This window comes from Hemitrygon akajei, chromosome 31, assembly GCF_048418815.1.
Source record: "Hemitrygon akajei chromosome 31, sHemAka1.3, whole genome shotgun sequence".
In the NCBI taxonomy this organism is placed as follows: domain Eukaryota; kingdom Metazoa; phylum Chordata; class Chondrichthyes; order Myliobatiformes; family Dasyatidae; genus Hemitrygon; species Hemitrygon akajei.
Window position 1 is genome coordinate 6,653,011 of NC_133154.1, and position 7,741 is coordinate 6,660,751.

The following is a 7,741-nucleotide window of genomic DNA, read 5'->3' on the forward strand; positions in this document are numbered from 1 at the left end:
CTAGGAGACAGCAGAGGCGGCGCGTCATGAGTCCGTGGGCTCTGAGATGCAGAACCGAGCTCCTGGCGCCCCCTGCTGTTCCCCCCTCCGCCCTGATCCAAGGCTTCAGCCTGGGGTAGGGCAACGAGTGGCTGGAGGGGCTGACCTCTCATCAAGCCCTACAGTCCACCCTGACTCTTCCTGTAATGTCTACAACTCTAGCCCCTACACCCCAAACCTAACCCCCAGACCCCAGCACTACCCTGCAAATGGATACCGACACTCCCTGCACCAATCTACAACCCCACCACTACACCCCAAACCCAACACTACTCTACCACAACACCCCAAATCCTACAAATGGACACCAACGCTCCCTGCACCATTCTAAAACCTCACCACTACACCCAAAACTCAACATCAAGACATCAACCCTCCCAGCACGATTCTACAACCATAACTCCACACACCAAATCCGACACCCATACACCAACAGTCATCACACATCAATCTACTACCCTACCCGCTACACGCCAAACCTAACACTCCCCACGCCAATTTTCCACCCTACCACCACACGCCAAACCCAACACCCATACAACAAGTCCTGACACCCCAAACCCAATACCCATATGCCAACACTCCCCACACCAATTTTCCACTCTACCTCTATACCCCAAAGCAAACACCCAGGCACCAGCACTCCTGCACTGATCTACAACCCAACCCCTACACCTCAAAACTTACCCTGACACACCTTGCACCAATCTACAGCCCTGCCCAACACCCAGACCCCAGCACATGCCACACCAAACTACAACCCTGCCCCTAAATCCCAAATTCAACACCCAGGTCCTGGCAAATGCCACACAAATCTACAACTCTAGCCCTTCACCCATCACCAAGACGCCAACACTCACTTTACTGCCCTACAACACTCTTCCTACATCCTAAACTGAATACCAGACCCCAATGCACACAACACTATCCTTACATCCGAAACCCACCAGCCTGCCCCTGACACACCCGACACTGACCTATAAGCCCAGCCAACAACCCCCTATGTCCCTTCAGCTGAAAGCCTACAGCCCACACAATCCCTACACTCTTCTCACCACCATTAAACCACACCCCTCCGTCACTACATGATATCACCCAAGTGCCTATACTCACCTCACCAACACAGAAATCAGTCCCTTCTGCCCCGACTCTGAACTCCTTCTCACCACATCCCAACCCTACACACTCGGCACCTTCACTTCCTACACCCCTCTCACCACACCTCAGAACCCAGCCAGCCACACACAAGTTCCCACAGTCTTATACTCTCCCCCCTCCACCCCATCACTCCCACCCCACCTTCCACCGCATCTACTCCTCTCCACTCCTCTGTTGTCACAATGAAGACTGGAAGTTTCAGCTCATGTGCTCCACACCAGTGAGGTAGAATAGACCATTAGAAGCAGAATTAGTTCATTCAGCCCATCGAGTCAGAACCTGAGTCAGAATCAGGTTAATATCACTATATCATGAAATTTGTTGTTTTGCAACAGCAGTACAATGCAATATGTAATAAAAAAAACGATAAATTACAGTAAGTGTATATAACAAAAAGAAAATTAAATTAAATAAGTAGTGCAAAAAGAGAGGGAAAAATACCGAGGTAGTGCTTATGGGTTCATTGTCCATTCGGAAATCTGATGACGCAGGAGAAGGAGCTGTTCAGGAAACATTGAACGTTTGTCTTCAGGCTCCTGTACTTCCTCCCTGATGAGACAAAGGCATGTCCTGGATTGGGGGGGGAGGGGGTGCCGCCTTTTTGAGTCATTGCCTTTTGAAGGTGTCCTTCATGTCAGGGAGGCTGGTGCCCATGTTGGAGCTGGGTGAGTTTGCAACTTTCTGCTCCGCCATTCCATCGTGACTGTTCTCTTATCCCTCTCAACCCCATTCTCCCACCTTCTTCCTGTAACCTACGACGCCCTGGCTAATCAAGAATCTGTCAACCTCCACTTTAAATATAAACAACTATAAACAGAGACGATTTGTCACAGCTACGGTGAGATATTGGACACCAACAGTGCCCAGACTACAGAAGCCTGATTACAACCAGGGAATCAGTAGGGATCAGGTTCAGTCCGGTAACTTAGTAGAAATAAACCTGCTTCCATCAGAAGTTTTAAACCTTCCCAGGGTGAGTACCATGACAGGAAGCAAATGGTCCACAAAACATTACAATCTCCTTTCCTTCCTCCCAGCTCCCAGCTCACACCCTCCTTCCTGCTCTGTTTGCTGCTAACCCTATCCACCATGTACTTGGTTTTCAATATTTTGTCCTTTGCTTTCCCATTATTGTCATGTAAATACATACAAACACTCCAACTTACCAACACATAGTGACATGTCAAATCACAAAGCACTAGCTAACAGAACTACCAAGCAAAAACACAGAACTCCCGACGCAGGCATATCTACAACAGGTCTAGCAAAACTACCAACAAGCAGACCTACCAGCATAGGCCTACCAACACACTAACGTCCCAACAAACCAACACACCATCATCCCAACATACCAATACCCTGACATACCAACACAGCAACATACCAACACCGACATACCAGGACACCAACATGCCTACACACCAACATACCAATGCATTAACCTACCAGCACACCAACATGCCAGCATACCAACACATCAACGTCCCAACATACCAACATACCGACACCAACATATCAGGACACCAACATACCAACACATCAACATACCAATTCATTAACCTACCAGCACACCAACATGCCAGCATACCAACACATCAACGTCCCAACATACCAACATACCAACACACCAACATACTGACACCAACATATCAGGACACCAACATACCAACACACCAACATACCAATGCATTAACCTACCAGCACACCAACATGCCAGCATACCAACACATCAACGTCCCAACACACCAACATACCAACACCAACATATCAGGACACCAACATACCAACACGTCAACATACCAACACCAACATACCAGGACACCAACATGCCAGCATACCAACACATCAATGTCCCAACACACCAACATACCTACACACCAACATGCCAGCATACCAACACATCAATGTCCCAACACACCAACATACCTACACACCAACATGCCAGCATACCAACACATCAATGTCCCAACACACCAACATACCTACACACCAACATGCCAACATACCAACATCCCAGCATGCCAATACACAGACATACCAACAAACCAACGTACCAAAATCCCAACACATCAACATATCAACAGAGGGATAAAATGACAATACACAGACATACCAGCAGATTAACATACCAACACTTAGATATACCACACACACAAATACACAGACATTCCAAAACACAGATATACCAACACACAAACAGACAGAAATACCAACAGATTGACATACCAACACACGACATTCCAGCACACAGATATACCACACGCGCGCACGCGCACACACACATACACACACACAGATACCGACACAAGACATACTAGTATACAGACATAACAACACAGAGACCTACCATCAGACAATGCTATAGCAGAAACAGCCCTATCGACACAGATAAAGCCCACACACAAGCTACCAACATGCAGACATATCAACACACAGGCCCACCAATACAGGTTCCAGCACACCAACCCACCGGCACACGGACAGTACCAATGTCCAGACATACCAACACACTCACTACCAATACACAAACCTACCAACACACAGACACACTTCAATACCCTGCATACCCACATATGGACACACTCCAACACAGAAACATGCAGTCTTATTCCACACAAAAAAAATCACACAAATTTTCTATCTCATGGACAAGACAGCCCACAGATATTTTAACAGACTAATTCAGAAACATACCAACACAGACATCGATATATTTACTAAAACACAAAGCACAGGAATCCCAAAACATTTCAACATTCAAACATACTAACGCTCCTACACATAAATGAACCAACACACGGTCACATTCTGATGCACAAACATTTTAACAAAGACAACAGAAATTCCAACACACAATTAAACATATAGATCTTCTGAGACACAGTTATTCCTACATACAACGTCATTTCAACACACAAACATAGCAACACACAGACACGTTCCAACACACAAACATTCTGACACCAACACTTCAAAATTTGGGCACACATCAATACACAGACTTTGTAATAGACTGAATCCAGCACACCCACATGCCCATGGACAAATATTCTAACATACAGACATACCAACACTCAAATATCTCAACGCATACATTCTAATAACCACGCACTCAGTGCCCACTTTATTAGGTACACCTATACACGTGTACATTAATGCAAATATCTAATCAGCCAATCATCTGGCAGCAACTCAGTGCATAAAAGCATGTAGACATAGACAAGAGGTTCAGTTGTTGTTCGGACCAAACATCAGAATGGGGAAGAACTGTGACTTTGATGGGGAAGTTATTGTTGGTTCCAGACAGGGTGGTTTGAGGATCTCAGAAACTGCTGACCTCCTGGCATTTTCACGCACAATAATCTCCAGAATTTTGCAAAGAATGGTATGAGAAGAACAAAGAAATATCCAGTGAGTGGCAGTTCTGTGAGGGAAAATGCCTTGTTAATGAGAGGGGTCAGAGGCGGGTTCAAACTGGCAGGAAGGCAACAGTAACTCAAATAACCAGCGGTGTGCAGAGGAGCATCTCTGAACGCACAGCATGTTGAACCTTGAAGTGGATGGGCTACAGCAGCATAAGACCATGAACATACACTCAGTGACTACCTTATTAGATACAGGAGGCGGACACTGAGGGTACATTCCTGTACACAAAGCATGCCGCTATGCAGAATTTGAATGCACAAACTTTTCTATGCAAAAACATTCCAACACATAGACAGAGCTGCACATGAGCATTCCTACAGACAGACATTCCTATACAGAGACATTGCAATAAACTAGGGGTCGGGATAGGCCACTTAAACCTCAGTTTTGTGATTAGATGGTGGCTGATCTGACTGTCTTCCAGGAGGATCGCAACATTGCCATGGTTTGGAGTCTTGCGTGCTCAATAACCCAGAGAACTATGTTGGCTGAAGTCAGGGCTTTATGCTTTGGCTCTTGGTAGGGTCACCCATGCCAAACAGTGCCAAACAGGTGAAAGGGTAAAGGCCAGATTAACAGTGGTCCACTGGTCCTCCAGGTTCGGGGGTTCAGCTCAGGACTAACAACCCTGACTGGCAAAACCAAAATTGTTATGGAAACAGCAATGAAGAATCCTTCTACATCTGAGTGTGACGGTATTCCTGAGTCTCCACCCGGGACTTACATGACTGACAGTAGTGAAAACCGAGAGGAAGCTACTGGCATGATGAAGGAAGCCCTGAACACCACCAGAGATGGAGGACCCTAAACGCCAGTGGTGTAATGGGCAGTAAGTAAGTAATCTGACTGCAACCTCAACTTTGCACCCTCTGGCCCCAGTAACCTTGCATCGCCCTCCTCTTCAGATATCTACCTACCTTTTTCCTCAAGTAGGCAAAGACAGCCCTTGTGTAGCTTTTGAGAAGGAAGTTCCAGAGACCCATCATCCATCTTTGGTCTTGTCTCTGGTTGACCACTTAAGTTAAGCAACGGGCCCTGATCCTTGCTATGTGTTGGTTATTGATTCATCTGATGGATGCCGTAGTCAGACTGAAGAATTTATCGCACAGCTTCATTCAGTTCTCCCTCAGCCTGCCTGCCCGCTGTGTACTACCACATGACATTCTACACCTCGTGTGAGTAACTCTGAAATATAGCAGATTCCGGTTAACTGGGACACGTCAGGACCAGTACATTTTGGCCCAATTAAGCGACTGACCCCATTAACCAAAGTTTCATGAAAAAGTTAAAAGGTGTGAAAAACAGAACAGCTTAGAACACTACCAATACCTCTACAGTACTATAAAACTGTGTATTAGTTCCTAATAGTTATCGACAGAGGAATTCATCTGCCGTGCTCTTATGATCAACTGTTAAATGAACAAGATCAATGTAGATACTTTGTGTAGATAATGAACTAACTTCGTGGGATGTTTTCAATGACTGCATTCTCCAAATCTTCATTTTCATTGTAACATTCAAAGTACCTTCCAATTCTTCATAATTCCTCACATGTTGAAGTAATGAAATGGTTTCATTTTCACTCCCGGCCGTTTCTGGCATCTCCAAGCCCGAATGCTTGAAACTGCAGTGAGCATAAAATTTCAGAATTGTCTTACTGCTTATTTCTCGCCAACCATCGGTGACAAAAATCGCAATATTTGAACAGAGACACACATAACTTGCGCTACTTAAAAACCTTTCGTTCCAAGTGCAGTAGTGTCTAACGGCCACACAAGCACACGCAATTATTGCTAGTTAGTACCTGTTCAGTAGGTATCCTGTACCAACCAATTGGCAGAGTGTCCCAAATAAACGAAGGAAATAAGGGCTATTTTCGCAATTGAGTTTTTGTTCTTTAAGAGCTGTCCCAAATAAGTGGCTCCCCTGATTAACTGATGGCCCAATTAACAGGAATCCACTGTAGTTGTGAAACAGTCACTTTTAGCTGGGACTAAACGGGACTTTTATCCATGGGAAACATGGCAGCCAGATTGAGTGAAAGTGCCGTGAGATATTTTACCCCGACACTAGCACTGTTGTAGAGAACTGAGTTTAATCTTGACCTTGGCTTGACCGTGGAGTTTTCACGGTTTCCCTGTAACCACAGTGCTCCTGTTCCCTTACACATCCCAAGGATGTGCCAGTAGGCACATATAATTTTGCACTGCTAATTACCCCTACACAAAAGTAATGGAGGGTTATGGTCTATGCATGAGGAAAGGGTTAAATTGATTTGGGCTAGATTGATCTATGATTGAAGGGTTAGAATGGAGTAGAATGGAGCATTGTGGGCTGAATGGCCTGTACAGCGCTGTACAGTTCTATGTTCTAAGTTTGTTCATTATATGTCTTGTCATTTGACGTAGATGATCATGGTCTTTCCATAACCTGCTTGTTCTTGGCAAATTTTTCTGCAGAAGTGGTTTGCAATTGCCATCTTCTGGGCAGTGTCTTTACAAGACGGGTGATCCCAGTCATTATCAATACTCTTCAGAGGTTGTCTGTCTGGCATCAGTGGTCGCATAACCAGAACTTGTAATGGTCTAAGGCCTAACACCTTACCTGTTAACACAGAGCCTCAGTATAGCATCTTATCTGAAAGCAGTTCACCCCCATGAAGTGCTATTGTGGAGTATCTGCTGAGGTCATGGAAGTTCAGGAGCAAGACTGGACACACAAGAGACCAGTGTTCTACCTCGGAGCAAATTCAGACACCGCTGCAGACAGATATTCCCGATAAATATTTCTGAGTCAGGATAAATATTATGAGTTTTAAGAGATATCACGAAAGTCTCTAGCAGACTTCCACGGACGTGCCACGGAGAGCATTCCAGCTGGTTTCATCACTGTGTTGGGGAGCCATGCACAGAGAGAGAGAGGCTTCAGAGGGTTGTAGGTTCCGCCACAGGTCCATCACAGGCACTAGCCTCCCCACCAGCAAGAACATCTTCAAGAGTCGGCACTTCAAGAAGGCAGCATCCTCCATTAAGGACTCTCTCATTACCCAGGACATGCCCTCTTCTCGTTGCTACCATCAGGGCAGAAGTACAGGAGCCTGAAGACACACAATCAGCAC